General features: G+C 40.0%; 1 long non-coding RNA gene across 2 annotated transcripts; it reads right to left on the bottom strand.

The window, feature by feature from the left end:
* Nucleotides 1-934: 934 nt before the first annotated feature.
* On the bottom strand, nucleotides 935-16,445 carry LOC113632156 (uncharacterized). 2 transcript variants are annotated; one of them, XR_003437705.1, is made up of 3 exons: nucleotides 15,919-16,445; nucleotides 14,694-14,766; nucleotides 935-1,751 (listed from the first exon to the last, which is right to left on the bottom strand). It is a non-coding gene; the product is annotated as an uncharacterized LOC113632156 (long non-coding RNA). The 2 variants fall into 2 exon arrangements; XR_003437706.1 differs by lacking the exon at nucleotides 935-1,751 and adding an exon at nucleotides 11,468-11,633.
* Nucleotides 16,446-16,474: the final 29 nt, after the last annotated feature.

Raw genomic sequence — 16,474 nt, 5'->3', positions numbered from 1 at the left:
TATCTATAGATGTTGATGAGATCTTACTGGTTGTTGGTGATGTTAAGTTCTTTTATATCTTGATTTTCTGTCTAGCTGTTCTATCAACTATTGAAAGAAGGGTGTTGAAGCCTCCAACTATTATTGTGAATTTGCCTATTTCTTCTAGCTCTGTCAGTTTTTGTTCCACATAATTTGCAGCTCTGTTGTCTGGTGCATACATATTTTTAATTCGTATGTCTTCTTGGTGAATTGACCCTTTCATTATGACATAATGGCCACCTCTATCTCTGGTAGTTTTCTTTGCTCTGAAGTTGTCTTTATGTGATATTAACATAGCTACTCCTACTTTCTTTTGATTAATGTTTATATGATATCTTTTAAAATTCTTTTACATTCAGTCTACTTATATGATTATATTTGACATGAGCTTATTATAGACATAATATAGTTAGGTCTTGTTTTTTAATCCACTCTGCCAATCTTGTCCTCTAATTGGTGTACTTAGATCATTTACATTTAATGTAATTAATGATATGTTAGAGCTTAAGTCTGCCATTCTATTTTTTGCTTTCTGTGTCTTCTCTTTGTTTTCTATTTCTCTGGTTTCTTTTTCCCAGACATACTGTGGATTACTTGAACTTTTTTTTTTTAATACATTTATTTATTTATTTATGGCTGCGTTGGGTCTTTGTTGCTGTGTGTGGGCTTTTCTCTAGTTGTGGCTAGTGGGGGCTACTCTTCGTTGCAGTGCGCAGGCTTCTCATTGCGGTGGCTTATCTTGTTGTGGAGCATGGGCTCTAGGTGCGTGGGCTTCAGCAGTTGTGGAATGTGGGCTCAGTAGGTGTGGCTCATGGGCTCTAGAGCACAGGCTCAGTAGTTGTGTATGGGTTTAGTTGCTCTGCGGCATGTGAGATCTTCCCTGACCAGGGCTCAAACCTGTGTCCCCTGCACTGGCAGGCAGATTGTTAACCACTGTGCCACCAGGGAAGTTCCTACTTGAACATTTTGGAAGAATTACATTTTGATTTATCTATAGTGTTTTTCCCCAACTTTACAAAGATATAATTGATATATAACATTCTGTAAGTTTAAGATGTACAACATGTTGATTTGATACACTTATATATTGCAAAATGATTACCACTGCTATGTTTTTTTTTAATTAGCTATTTTAATTACCTATGCTTAAAATTTTGGCAAAATATACATAACATAAAATTTCCCATATTTAATCATTTTAAATATGCAACTCAGTACACTGTGTCGTACAGCCATCACCACTATTCATTTCAGTAACTTTTTCATCATCCCAAACAGAAACTCCGTACCCCTTAAGCAGTAACTCCCCATTTTCCCCTTATCTATAGTATTTTTAATTTTACTCTTTGCAAATTTTTTTTTTAGTGGTTGCTCTAGGTATAACACTATACATACTTATCACAGTCTACTAGTGTCCTTTTACCAATTCAAGTTAAGTATAGAAAGCTTATCTCCCTTTATGTGTTGCCCTCCCTCTTAATATAATTGTCTTAAACACTTACTCTACATACATTTAGAACCACATCAAACAGTATTATAATTTTTGCTTGCACTGTAAATTTAGAAATTTAGAAAACCCAAGAAGAGAAGGAAAGTCTATAGTACATACCAGTATTTTTGCTTATTATGTTCCTTCTTTTTTTCTGATGTTCCAATTTTCTTTTTTGTTTTCTTTGTTTGGAAAATATTCTTTTTGGTATGTCTGCGGGTGACAAATTCTCCTCATTTTCCTTCAACAAGAATGCCAAGATTTCCCTTTCATTACTGAAAAATATTTTCACTGGACATAGAATTCTGCATTGACAATCCTTTCCTTTTAGTACCTGAAAAATGTTGTGCCAAGATTGGTTCAAGATGGTGGAATAGAAGGACGTGTGCTCAGTCCCTCTTGGGAGAGCACTGGAATCACAACTAACTGCTGAACGGTCATCGACAGGAAGACACTGGAACTCACCAGAAAAGACACCCCACATCCAAAGACAAAGCAGAAGCCACAGTGAGATGGTAGGAGGGGCGCAATCACAATAAAATCAAATCCCATAACTGCTGGGTGGGTGACTCACAAACTGGAAAACACTTATACCACAGAAGTCCACCACTGGAGTGAGGGTTCTGAGCCCCACGTCAGGCTTTCCAACCTGGGGGTCTGGCAATGGGAGGAGGGATTCCTAGAGAATCTGACTTTGAAGGCTAGCAGGATTTGATTGCAGGACTCCAACAGGACCGGGGGAAACAGAGACTCCACTCTTGGAGGGCACACACAAAGTAGTGTGCACATCGGGACCCAGGGAAAGGAGCAGTGACCCCATAGGAGACTGAACCAGACCTACTTGCTAGTGTTGGAGGGTCTCCTGCAGAGGCAGGGGGTGGCGGTGGCTCAATGTGAGGACAAGGTCACTGACAGCAGAAGTTCTGGGAAGTACTCCTTGGCAGGAGCTCTCCCAGAGTCACCATTAACCCCACCAAAGGGCCAGGTACGCTCCAGTGTTGGGTCGCCTCAGGCCAAACAACTAACAGGGAGGGAACCCAGCCCCACCCATCAGCAGACAAGTGGATTAAAGTTTTACTGAGCTCTGCCCACCAGAACAACACCCAGCTCTACCCACCACCAGTCCCTCCCATCAGGAAACTTGCACAAGCCTCTTAGATAGCCTCATCCACCAGAGGGCAGACAGCAGAAGCAAGAAGAACTACAATCCTGCCTGTGGAACAAAAAATTCATTCACAGAAAGACAGACAAGATGAAAAGGCAGAGGACATTGTACCAGATGAAGGAACAAGATAAAACCCCAGAAAAACAACTAAATGAAGTAGAGGTAGGAAACCTCCAGAAAAAGAATTCCGAATAATTATAGTGAAGATGATCCAGGACCGCAGAAAAAGAAAACAGGCAAAGATCGAGAAGTTGCAAGAAATGTTTAACAAAGACGTAGAAGAATTAAAGAAAAAACACCTAGTAGAATTAAAGAACAAACAAACAGATGAACAATACAATAACTGCAATGAAAAATACACTAGAAGGAATCAATAACAGAATAATTGAGGCAGAAGAATGAATAAGTGACCTGGAAGACAGAATGGTAGAATTCACTGCTGCAGAACAGAATAAAGAAATAAGAATGAAAAGAAATGAAGACAGCCTAAGAGACCTCTGGGACAACATTAAACGCAACAACATTCGCATTATAGGGGTCCCAGAAGGAGAAGAGAGAGAGAAAGGACCCAAGAAAATATTTGAAGAGATTATAGTCAAAAACTTCCCTAACATAGGAAAGGAAACAGCCACCCAAGTCCAGGAAGCACAGAGAGTCCCAAGCAGGATAAACCCAAGGAGAAACACGTTGAGACACATAGTAATCAAATTGACAAAAATTAAAGACAAAGAAAAATTATTGAAAGCAACAAGGGAAAAATGACAAACAACATACAAGGGAACTCCCATAAGGTTAACAACTGATTTCTCAGTAGAAGCTCTACAAGCCAGAAGGGAGTGGCATGATATATTTAAAGTGATCAAAGAGGAGAACCTACAACCAAGATTACTCTACCTGGCAAAGCTCCCATTCAGATTCGACAGAGAAATCAAAATCTTTGAAGACAAGCAGAAGCTAAGAGAATTCAGCACCACCAAACCAGCTCTACAACAAATGCTAAAGGACCTTCTTTAAGTGGGAAACACAAGAGAAGAAAAGGACCTACAAAAACAAACCCATAACAATTAAGAAAATGGTAACAGGAACATACATATCGATAAATATCTTAAACATGAATGGATTAAATGCTCCAACCAAAAGACACAGGCTGGCTGAATGGATACAAAAACAAGACCCATATACATGCTGTCTACAAGAGACCCACTTCAGACCTAGGGACTCATACAGACTGAAAGTGAGGGGATGGAAAAAGATATTCCATGTAAATGGAATTCAAAAGAAAGCTGGAGTAGCAATACTCATATCAGATAAAATAGATTTTAAAATAAAGAATTTTACAAGAGACAAGGAAGGACACTACATAATGATCAAGGGATCACTCCAAGAAAAAGATATAACAATTATAAATATATGTGCAGCCAACACTGGAGCACCTCAATACATAAGGCAACTGTTAACAGCTATAAAAGAGGAAATCAACAGTAACACAATAATAGTGGGGGACCTTAACACCTCACTTACACCAATGGACAGATCATCTAGACAGAAAATTAATAAGGCAACACAAGCTTTAAATGACACAATAGACCAGATAGATTTAATTGATATTTATAGGACATTCCATCCAAAAAGAGCAGATTACACTTTCTTCTCAAGTGCACATGGATCATCTCCAGGATAGATCACATCTTGGGTCACAAATCAAACCTCAGTAAATTTAAGAAAACTGAAATAATATCAAGCATCTTTTCTGACCACAACACTATGAGATTAGAAATCAATTACAGGGAAAAATTTTAAAAACACAAACACGTGGAGGCTAAACAATACATTACTAAATAACCGAGAGATCACTGAAGAAATCAAAGAGGAAATCAAAAAATACCTTGAGACAAATGACAATGAAAACACAATGATCCAAAACCTATGGGATGCAGCAAAAGCAGTTCTAAGAGGGAAGTTTATAGCAGTACAACCTACCTCAAGAAACAAGAAAAATCTCAAAGAAGTAATCTAACCTTACACCTAAAGGAGCTAGAGAGAGAAGAGCAAACAAAACCCAAAGGGAGTAGAAGAAAAGAAATCATAAAGATCAGAGTAGAAATAAATGAAATAGAAACAAAGAAAACAATAGCAAAGATCCATAAAACTAAAAGCTGGTTCTTTCAGAAGGTAAACAAAATTGATAAACCATTAGTCAGACTCATCAAGAAAAAGAGGGAGGACTCAAATCAATAAAATTAGAAATGAAAAAGGAGAAGTTACAACAGACACCACAGAAATACAAAGCACCCTAAGAGACTACTACAAGCAACTCTATGCCAATAAAATGGACAACCTGGAAGAAATGGACAAATTCTTAGAAAGGGATAACCTTCTAAGACTGAACCAGGAAGAAACAGAAAATATGAACAGACCAATCACAAGTAATGAAATTGAAACTGTGATTAAAAATCTTCCAACAAAAAAGTCCAGGACCAGATGGCTTCACAGGTGAATTCTATCAAACATTTAGAGAAGAGCTAACACCCATCCTTCTCAAACTATTCCAAAAAACTGCAGATGATGGAACACTCCCAAACTCATTCTATGAGGCCACCATCACCCTGATACCAAAACCAGACAAAGACAGTACAAAAAAAGAAAATGACAGAGCAATATCACTGATGAATATAGATGCAAAAATCCTCAACAAAATACTAGCAAACAGAATCCAACACACATTAAAAGGATCATATACCATGATCAAGTGGGATTTATCCCAGGGATGCAAGGATTCTTCAATATATGCAAATCAATCAATGTGATACACCATATTAACAAATTGAAGAATTAAAACCATATGATCATCTCAACAGATGCAGAAAAAGCTTTTGACAAAATTCAACACCCATTTATGATAAAAACTCTCCAGAAAGTGGGCATAGAGGGAACCTACCTCAACTTAATAAAGGCCATATATGACAAACCCACAGCAAACATTATTCTTAATGGTGAAAAACTGAAAGCAGTTCCTCTAAGATCAGGAACAAGATAAGGGTGTCCACTCTTGCCACTATTAATCAACGTAGTTTTGGAAGTGCTAGCCACAGTAATCAGAGAAGAAAAAGAAATAAAAGGAATCCAAATTGGAAAAGAAGAAGTAAAACTTTCACTGTTTGCAGGTGACATGATACTATACATAGAGAATCCTAAAGGTGCCACCAGAAAACTACTAGAGCTAATCAATGAATGTGGTAAAGTTGCAGGATACAGAATTAATGCACAGAAATCTCTTGCATTCCTATACACTAATGATGAAAAATATGAAAGAGAAATTAAGGAAACACGCCCATTTACCACTGCAACAAAAAGAATAAAATACCTAGGAATAAACCTACCTAGGGAGACAAAAGACCTGTATGCAGAAAACTATAAGACACTGATGAAAGAAATTAAAGATGATACCAACAGATGGAGAGATATACCATGTTCTTGGATTGGAAGAACCAACATTGTGAAAATGACTATATTACCCAAAGCAATCTACAGATTCAATGCAATCCCTATCAAATTACCAGTGGCATTCTTTACAGAACTAGAACAAAAAATCTTAAAATTTATATGGAGACACAAAAGACCCCGAACAGCCAAAGCAGTCTTGAGGGAAAAAAACGGAGCTGGAGGAATCAGACTTCCTGACCTCAGACTACAAAGCTACAGTAAGCAAGACAATATAGTACTGGCAGAAAAACAGAAATATAGATCAATGGAACAGGATAGAAAGCCCAGAGATAAACCCACACACCTATGGTCAACTAATCTACGAAAAAGGAGGCAAGGATATACAATGGAGAAAGGACAGTCTCTTCAATAAGTGGTGCTGGGAAAACTGGACAGCTACATGTAAAAGCATGAAATTAGAACACTCCCTAACACCATACACAAAATGAATTCAAAATGGATTAAGGACCTAAGTGTAAGACCGGACACTATAAAACTCTTAGCGGAAAACATAGGAAGAACACTCTTTGACATAAATCACAGCAAGATCCTTTTTGACCCACCTCCCAGAGTAATGGAAATAAAAACAAAAAATAAACAAATGGGACCGAATGAAACTTAAAAGCTTTTGCACAGCAAAGGAAACCATAAACAAGACAAAAAGACAACCCTCAGAATGGGAGAAAATATTTGCAAACAAATCAACAGACAAAGGATTAATCTCCAAAATATATAAACATCTCATGTAGCTCAATATTAAAAAAACAAAGAACCCAATCAAAAAATGGGCTGAAGATCTAAATAGACTTTTCGCCAAAGAAGACGTACAGATGGCCAATAAGCACATGAAAAGCTGCTCAACATCACTAATTATTAGAAAAATGCAAATCAAAACTACAATGAGGTATTACCTCACATCGGTTAGAATGCGTATCATCAGAAAATCTACAAACAACAAATGCTGGAGAGGGTGTGGAGAAAAGGGAACCCTCTTATACTGTTGGTGGGAATGTAAATTGATACAGCCACTATGGAGAACAGTATGGAGGTTTCTTAAAAAACTAAAAATAGAATTACCATGTGACCCAGCAATCCCACTACCGGGCATATACTCAGGGAAAACCATAATTCAGAAAGACACATGCAAGCCAATGTTCATTGCAGCACTATTTACAATAGCCAGGTCATGGAAGCAACCTAAATGACCACTGACAGACGAATGGATAAAGAAGAAGTGGTACGTATATACAATGGAATATTACTCACCCACAAAAAGGAATGAAATGTAGAGATGTGGCTGGATCTATGTCATACACAGTGAAATAAGTTAGAAAAACAAATATCATATTAATGAATATATGTGGAACCTAGAAAAATGGTACAGATGAACCGGTTTGCAGGGCAGAAATAGAGACACAGATATAGGGAACAAACGTATGGACACCAAGGGGGGAAAGTGTCAGGGGGAGTGGTGGTGGTGGTGTGATGAATTGGGAGATTGGGATTGACACATATACACTAATATGTATGAAATGGATAACTAATAAGAACCTGCTGTGTAAAAAAATTAAAAAATTCTAAAATTCAAAATAAAAAAGAAAAATGTGCCACTTCCTCCTGGCCTCTGTGGTTCAGGTGAGAAATCTGTTGCAATTTGTTTTGGTTTTCCCCTATACAAAATGGTGTCATTTCTTTCTGGCTGTTTTCAAGATATTTTCTTTTTATTTTTCAGAAGTTTAACTGTCATATGTCTTGGAGTAGAACTCTTTGGGTTTATCTAACAGTATTTGGTATTTGTTCAACTTGAATTCGTAGGTTTATATCTTTTGCCAAGTTAGGGAAGTTTTCAGCTATTATTTCTTTGAATACTTTTTAAGTCTTCCTTTCATTCTCCTCTCCTTCTGTGACTACAGTGATATGATTGTTACTTTAAAAAACAAAACACCCCACAGTCACTGAGACTCTGTCCATTTTATTCCAGACTATTTTCTCTCTGTTTTTCAGAGTGCGTAAGTTCTACTGGTTTGTTCCTCAAGTTCACTGATTCTATCCTCTGCTATCTTCACTCTATTATTGAGCCCAAACAGCAATTTTTTTTTTTTTTTTTTTTTTTTTTTTTTCGGTGCCCCTGCCTTTTACTGTTTCGGCCTCTCCTGTTGCGGAGCACAGGCTCCGGACACGCAGGCCCAGCAGCCATGGTTCACGGGCCCAGCTGCTCCGCGGCATGTGGGATCTTCCCGGACCGGGGAACCTGTGTCCCCTGCATTGGCAGGCGGACTCCCAACCACTGCACCACCAGGGAAGCCCAACAGCAAGTTTTTAATTTTACTTATGTATTTTTCAGTTCTATCATTTCCATTTCATTTTTTTAAATAATTTCTATATCTTTGCTGAATTATTTGTCTTCAGTTTCAAGAAAGTCTGTAAATGATTGAAGTATTTTTTTGATAGCTTTAACATAATTATCAGATAATTCCAACATTTGATTCATCTCATTGTTGGCATCTATTGATTGTCTTTTCTCATTCATGTTGTGATTTTCCTGGTTGTTGGATGAGTAATTTTTTAGAAAAATTGGATAGTGGACATTCTTGATAGCATATTAACAAAGCTCTGGATCACACTTCATTTTCGTCTTCTTTTTCCTTATTCTTTAGCAGGCAGTCCCCTGTTGAGATTTAGCATATGGGCGGCTGGGTATGTATGTTTAGTTTCTCTCTAAGCCCTGCCAACACCACCTCGGCAAAAGTGGAGCACTGACTCATGCTGCCTTGTCGCAAATAGGTGGGGTGGAAGTTCAGCACTCCCCTTGCTCCACTGACAACTTCCCAGTGCACTCGGGGCGCCAACTCCCACTGTCTTTTTGCCTCTTAATGGGGCTGTAAGTTCAGCTCCCTGCTCAACGTGTTTGATACCACTTGCTGGGGGAATTGGAGCACCACCTGCTTTTGCCAGGCAGGAGATGGAAGATCAGCTTCCTGACTCAGCCCTGCCAAAACCATCCTGCAGAGGAATTGGAGTGCTGCCTCTACGTCCATGGATTAAAGGGGTTGAGTGGAAATTAAGTCCCTGCTCAGCTCTGCTGATACCATGCTAGGGGGAGAGGATACAATTTTTTGTGTGTTTGGCTGGAGTAGGACGGATATTGCCAACAAAGTTTTCATTGTTAGGCCATTCTTTTTTCCATTCGTTGGTGAGGGCTTTTCTTGGAGCTTTTGTCTGTGCCTATTTGTGGTGCTGGGTTGAAGGCTTCTGCAGTGCCCCATCTGAGATATGAGAGGAAACCTGTGAATTTACCACCATGGCATTTCTCAAGTGCCAAGACCCCTATGCAGCCCAACTTCTTCCTACCTTTCAAAACATTCCTATGTTTGTTCCTATGTATGTTCTTCCTACCTTTCAAAACATTCCTATGTTTGTTTTCTGTGCTATGTCCAGAGTTTTTTAGGAACAGCCTGGAGGAATGGGATTACTTCACGTTTGTGGAACTGGAAGTCTCAAAAGGCCATTTTTAAGCACTTGCTTAGTTTACTATCTGGAGTCTCCCCCAGGTTGTCAAAAGTCATGAATCTTTACAACCTAGACTCTGCCCTGAAGAGAGGCATAGTAAGATACATAAACAGATGAATCAAATGCATACATAATAAGAGGAAATAACAGCACCCCAAATTTTTATAGGGCTTCATGGTTTACAGAGTACTCTCTATATATCTACATATACATATATATTCTTATACATTTACTAATTACATGTATGCATTTACTATTGAAAACATATTTGTATTACTTTATAAATAAATATATATAACTCAGAGATGTTGCAAGGTGGGTGAAGTAGATACTGTTATTTAAAAAAAAAATAAAGGCTGTTTGGTTAAGATTCTTACCAAAGAATCTTAAGTAGAAATGTTACAATTTTTGTGAATTTTAGCCCTAGACTCCTATTACCTAACCACACTACTTAGGATAAATGATCTTTTGTTTTATTAGAAACCCCATGTTAACAAGTAATCATGGAGCATAATTTTGCTTTTTTGAGGTACACTGCTTATGGGTTTTGGAGTCAGACAGACTCAAATTCAAACTCCAGCTCCACTGTGTATTAGCTGTGTAATCTTTGAGAAATTACTTAATTCCTCTCTGCCTCAGTTTCTTCATCTGTAAAATACGGATAAAAATAATATTTACTTCAAAAGATTGCTTTGGATAATCACACATTTAAAGCAAAGTGCCTGGCATATTGTAAGCACTCAATAAATGACAGCTATTATTATTACTAGGATAAACAAACAAAGCCGGGGTTGGGGGGAACCCATTGCATTTCCATAATGAGGAAGTAATGATTCAGAATCAAAGATTTCAAAAGCAGGGAGGGTGCATCTACCCATTCCTGTTTGGCTGTGTAGCACCTCACATGTTGCTTAATAAACACTGACATCTCTGTAATTCTAGAACTGGAAGGGACTTAAAGGTCATCTATTTCAAGCTTCTCATTTTACATATAAGGAAACTGAGCCTGAGAGGGGTTGAATGAATTACTTCAGGGTTACAGTGCTAACACCCTTCTGGTTACACCTGACCTGGTAAACCACACAAAAGAGTGAGCAGGAAACAAAGTAAAGAAAGACACCAGGATTCCAAAAAGAAAAAGATTCAGACCAATACAACTTGAGGGAGCAGGTCCAAAAGGTGTAAATACCTCCCTACGGGACGTCATATACGAGGGCAATGCCTACATATCATCCTCGTCGAGATCTATAAGGGGGTATCTAAACTAGAAGGCAACCAGTGAGTGGCTTACAGAAGGGGTGAAGGCTACATTGGGGTGGGCTTTGCTGGTGAGAGAGGCTGTCTCCTACAAACATTAGTGATGCGGAAAGAAGGTGGTAATGGATACAGAAGGAAAGGCATTATTGTCAACACTGCCTGTCCAATCCCTAACAGTAGGTCATTATGGTAGGCAAGTATCATCCATGTCGGCAAACAGGCATGTAAGTGGCAATATGCCCCGAACCACAGAGGAGATATAAAAGAAGTGAAAAACATTCAGATCAATATTTTTTGCTAGTAGTTATGCTTTCACCCATTTCTTTTTTTTAATTTTATTTTTGACTGCGTTGGGTTTTCGTTGCTGCTCGCGAGCTTTCTCCAGTTGAGGTGAGTTGGGGCTACTCTTCGTTGAGGTGCGCGGGCTTCTCATTGCTGTGGCTTCTCTTGTTGCGGTGCACAGGCTTTAAACGCACGGGCTTCAGTAACTGTGGCTTGTGGGCTCTAGAGCACAGGCTCAGTAGTTGTGGCGCACGGGCTTAGTTGCTCCGGGGCATGTGGGATCTTCCCAGACCAGGGATCGAACCCGTGTCCCCTGCATTGGCAGGCATATTCTTAACCACTGCGCTACCAGGGAAGTTCACCCATTTCTTAAATTATTCTTAGTAGCAATTTCCAGAAATGTCCATGTGGAGATTATTTTTTTGGCTTAAAAATGATAAAAATTGATTTTTAAAGAAACGATGAAAAGGAATGTTATTTTTTGTAATCCAGCATTTCATAATAATGCATTTTGTCAATTTAACCTTACTTTCATATTGGCTGTCAGCTAGAACAGTCAGTAAATGAGCAAGGTCTCTTAAACAAGGTCTGTTTTTTTATAATTATAAACATAGTCTTTCTTACTCATATCTGAAAGTGCATTTTGCATAAAAGCATATTTTTAAAGCAGTTTTTTAACAGATTCTCAAATCTGAAAGATGAAATTTTGACTTTTTCTGTCTTGTCTCTGTCTAGTTTCAAGCTAAGAATAAGTCAAAATGAAAAGAGTACATATGAGAATAAGGGTGAATGCTAAGTTATAGTTAACTATTAAACATTTCAAAAAGATGGCATGAGCAGTTCTAAAAACTTCTTTTTGTTAGAGAAATGTTAAGTGGACAGTAAAAGTGGTTTACAAAATAGTTACATATAACGAGGGCTACCCTTCACATATGGGTCTATGTGTATATGCAGGAAAAACTCTGGACATTCACCCCAGATGTTAAAACTGATTTTTTTTTTCTGGGTCTTGGGATTTCACGGGTTGATTATTTCTGTTCACCTATTTGTATTTTCTGATTTTCTTACAATGAACATGTATTTTGGTCATAAGACAAAGGGGTTTTTCCCCTCTTCGTTCTTTCTTTGGATTGTTTTCTTAAATGTTACAGAGAAAGGAATCTGGAGTGGAGGGGAGGACCAATGCAAAGACCAGAATAATTGCAAATGAAAGGTTCTCTAGACTGAACAAAATATGGGGCAGGAGTCCATTTGATACTGGATGGGGTTTTTGTTTGTTGGCTGGTTGGTGTTCGTGTGTGAGTGAATTATTTTTTGTTGTGTGGTAAAAATGCAATCATAGAAAAATAATTTGCAGTTGTTCTGAAAATGGACTTTTTCGGTTGTTGCTTCTACAGACCCTTCTCTGAGAAATCAAGGTTTAGGCTTAAAGCAATTGTGCACTGGGTAGGAAGGGCCAATACAAAGTAAGGAGAGGACGTAAAGATCTCTGCCCTTAAAATTACTATTTTTCTCTCCTCGGTTAAATTTGAGGCCTCTTCTCCTCTTGTTTATTTTCTTTCCTTTAACAAATACCTAGAGCACTTTTTCTGTGTTGATTAAATCATAGGAGAGGAAAGAAAAGTCAGCCCTGACCTAGGTGCTAACAATCTAGTTGAGAAAACAAGGTACACATTGGAAAAGTTAACTAAAAATACAGGGGCAGTATGCATTTAAGCATTAAATGACTGAACAGTGAAGTCCTCCAGCAGTTAAAGGAGTGGCTGGTAACTTTACTATGGTCATGGTCTAGATCAGTACTGTTCAACTGAACTTTCTACAGCAATGAAAATGTTCATACTGTGCTGATTAAGACAGTAGCTACTAGCCATGTGTGGTTACTGAGTAGTTGAAATGTGGTTAGTACAATTGAGAAAATGAATTTAAAAATTTTTTAATTAAAATTTTAAATAGCTACATATGGCTGATGACTACCATATTGGGGAGTGGTAGACCAAGATCTGGAAAAAGGTATCAATAGTGAAAGGTATCAGTAGTAATAGGAATTGTCCTGTTACTTGAAGAAAGGGGAGGATCTGAGTAGCTGAGAATAAAGAAAAGCATTCTAGAAGAAGAAAAAGCATGAAGAAGCTGTACTCAGCTCACCTTGAAAGTATGAAAGTGCCCAGTGTTTGGATGGGGGATTGTGATGTGTCACTATGCTGGGCAGACCATGCAGCTGAGAATTAGGATTTGAAGCTGCAAGTAATGGGGAGTCGTGATTACTTCTGTTCAGTGGATAATAATAGCTCTTACCATATGGCAGGCATTATTATATTGAGTGCCTTACATGGATTGTCTGATTTAATTCTTATAACAACCTTTTGAGGGGAATGAAGAGTCACCTGGTGGGACTGTAGAGGTAAGAGATAAAGGCAGGTAAGAGAAGCAATTATAACCTTGGAAACATGTCAAAAGTACTAAGGAAGGTGAAGGATGTAGAAACTAAAAAGCCTCATTTAAGACATTAGGAAGTTAGACTCAACAGAACATGTGGAGGGTGAATGGAAAAGGGAGTGAGACAATCTTTATCCTTAGGGATACTGATGAGGACAAAATCCTGGGAAGCACCAATAATTCTGGGGTGACTGAAAGCAGCTGACTTAGTAGACGGATCTTGAGAAGGATGTAGTTGGCAATGGAAACAGGTTAGTGGAGTCAAGAAATCTGATGGGGAAAAGGTTTTCAAGAATCCTAGAGGTAAGTTAATGATGAGGATGGTGAAGTGGCAGAGGAACATGGGAGAGTTAAGGTAATGCTGACAAAAACTGAGGAGTCAAGAGGAGGAAAGTCTGTTGTAGAAGGGAGATACGGATTCTGTTCCTGACATGTTGACTGGAGGTAACGAGTCCTCTGGATGATGATGCCTTGCTAGTTGGGGGGAATGTGAAGCTGGTTTATGAGACACATCAAGGCTGGAGAGGGGCAAGTTTAATGTGTTCTCACAGTAGAGCAGGTAAAGGGAAAAGAGAAGGTTGAGGATAGAAGCTGGGACGAATGCTCATCCACATAGGTGACTAAACGAGAAAGAAGAGCCAGGAAGGGAGAAGGGGTGACGGAACCATACCATGGCAATGCCTTGACGGTGAAGGAAGAATTTTAAAAGTGAAGGTTAGGCACAATTTTCATGTGTTGCATGATAAATAGTGATGGTGTGAACCCACCCGGAAACCCATTCCGGAGGTCAAGGAAAAAAAGAGTGAGAAAAGGGTGACTGAGTTTATCAAGGAAATCCTTGGAGAAACAGGAGGAACAAGTGCAGAGGATTTGTTTGGGCAGTTTGGCCATGGAAGGACTGAGAGGAAAAGGGAAACAGCTTGAGGAGGGTTACATGAAGGTTTCCCCCATGTCCCCAGGTCAGCTGGCAGCTTAGGAAGGGAGAAGGGACTCTTCTTCCTTTAGGTATTTGACAACAGTTAACAAAATGGATGCTACAGGTAGACATACTTTGAGAAGAGTGGCAGGGGGTGCTGGAGTTGGATGTTTTTCACTTTCTCAGTGAAGCCGGAATCAGGGCCACCTGCCAAGAAAGGAGAAAGGAAATCAGGTTAGGTGGGGAAGAGAAAGAAGATATGTAACAGCAACCGTTGGGGCTGCCCTTGAGAATTACCAAGAAATAAATTACAGGATTGGGTGCTAGACCAACATGATTCCATGACTTTAAACTGCCATCTCAGATTTACTCCTGGGAACTGACAACAACAGTAACAACCACCATCACTATTTATCATGTGGTTATCACGTGCTTCTGGGTGTTGACACAAATTATCTCACTTACTTTTCCTAACAATGACGTTAAGTGTTATTAATTCTGATTATTTCCAAATTATAAAAAAAGGAAATTGAGGCTCAAAGAGATTTTACCTTAATTAAAAAAAAAAAAAAAGATTTCATACTATGTTGCCAGACACTGTTCCAGGCACAGAAAAGACGGGCAAGGGGGCTGCCTTCGTGGAACTTTATTGAAGAGGTGCAAACAGAAAAGTAAACGAATAATTTAATCCGATCATTTCAGATTTTAATAAATAGAGCGAAAAGAATAAAACTGGTAGTATAATAGGTATTATAATAAATGATATAGTTTATTACATCCAATGGAGGAGGGAGTGCGGGAGGGTAGAAGATACATTAGTGTGGTCAGGGGAGGACCCTCTGTGGGACAAGTGTGCTAATGACAAGGTGGATGACAAGGTGGAAGAGATTTCCAAGGCCAAAGAAAAGCTAAGGACAGAGGCCCTGAAGCAAGAACCAGCTTGGCTCCTCGTGCAGGTGCAGCTCAGTGGGCAAGCAGGTATAGGCCAAGGTTGGAGGCGCCACGGCAAGTCAAGGAAAGGATTTACGCAAAGGGGGTTACTCCATCCGATTCAAAGGAGTAAGGCGCCGAAGAGGCAGGGGCCAGGCCGTCAGGATCTCCGACGCGAATTTGCATTCCGCGAAGCTGCCCGCATTAGACGCGGGGTGAGGCAACCGGTCAGGAGAGGCTCCAGGCCTAGGGGCCAAAGGGCCGAGGCCTGCGGGGGTGGAGGTGTGAGGCGTGTGACCTTCCAAGTGTCGCAAGAGTCGAGACAGCACCGCGGACCGCGCCCGGCCAGCAGGCAGCCCCCCTCTCCCGCCCCAGAATCACCCCCGCCTTCCATTCTCTTTAGCGACCCTCGCCTGCAGCACCACCCACCACTCCTGGCCAGGCTTGATTTTTCCTCCGGGGTGGAAAGTCGGTCTTCCAGAACTTCGGAACGACAGTACCCCCAGGAGTGATGGGGGATGAAATAACTCAGGGCTAGAGCGAAGTCCTACGGGAAATAGACCTTTTTATTTCTGCCTTGTTTTCCCTCTTGGCTTTCTAGAAACGACTTGCTTCCCGGGATGCTCTCCGAGTCACCCCCTCCAACAGCGAGCCTATTGGTTTGGCCCCTAGTCTCGGATTGGCTGAAGGGTTACGCCTCGGCCAGGGATTGGAGGATGTTTGTTCCTTACGTATTCCCGGCGCCCATTGGTTCGTTTTCCCCGTTTCTGGGCGGAGTGGTTCGGGACGGTTTCCACCCTCTTGTTTACGGAGCGCGTAGTTGTAGCGCTCTCAAATCTCTGGGGCTGTCTCCAAAGTTCCCTATTTAGCTCTTCGGACCAATTGGGTCCTTGCTCCACCCTCTCCCGCTCCCTTGCACGCCTCCCGTGTGGTACGGCCCACAGCTTTAGAGCGGCGGCGCAAGCGGACGCTCGTCGCGTTCCCT

The sequence above is a fragment of the Aethalodelphis obliquidens genome, unplaced genomic scaffold, assembly GCF_003676395.1.
Source record: "Aethalodelphis obliquidens isolate GAN/ISIS:26980383/991018 unplaced genomic scaffold, ASM367639v1 scaffold35, whole genome shotgun sequence".
In the NCBI taxonomy this organism is placed as follows: domain Eukaryota; kingdom Metazoa; phylum Chordata; class Mammalia; order Artiodactyla; family Delphinidae; genus Aethalodelphis; species Aethalodelphis obliquidens.
Note: the sequence above shows the minus strand (reverse complement) of the source record. Positions and strands in the feature narration are given on the sequence as shown.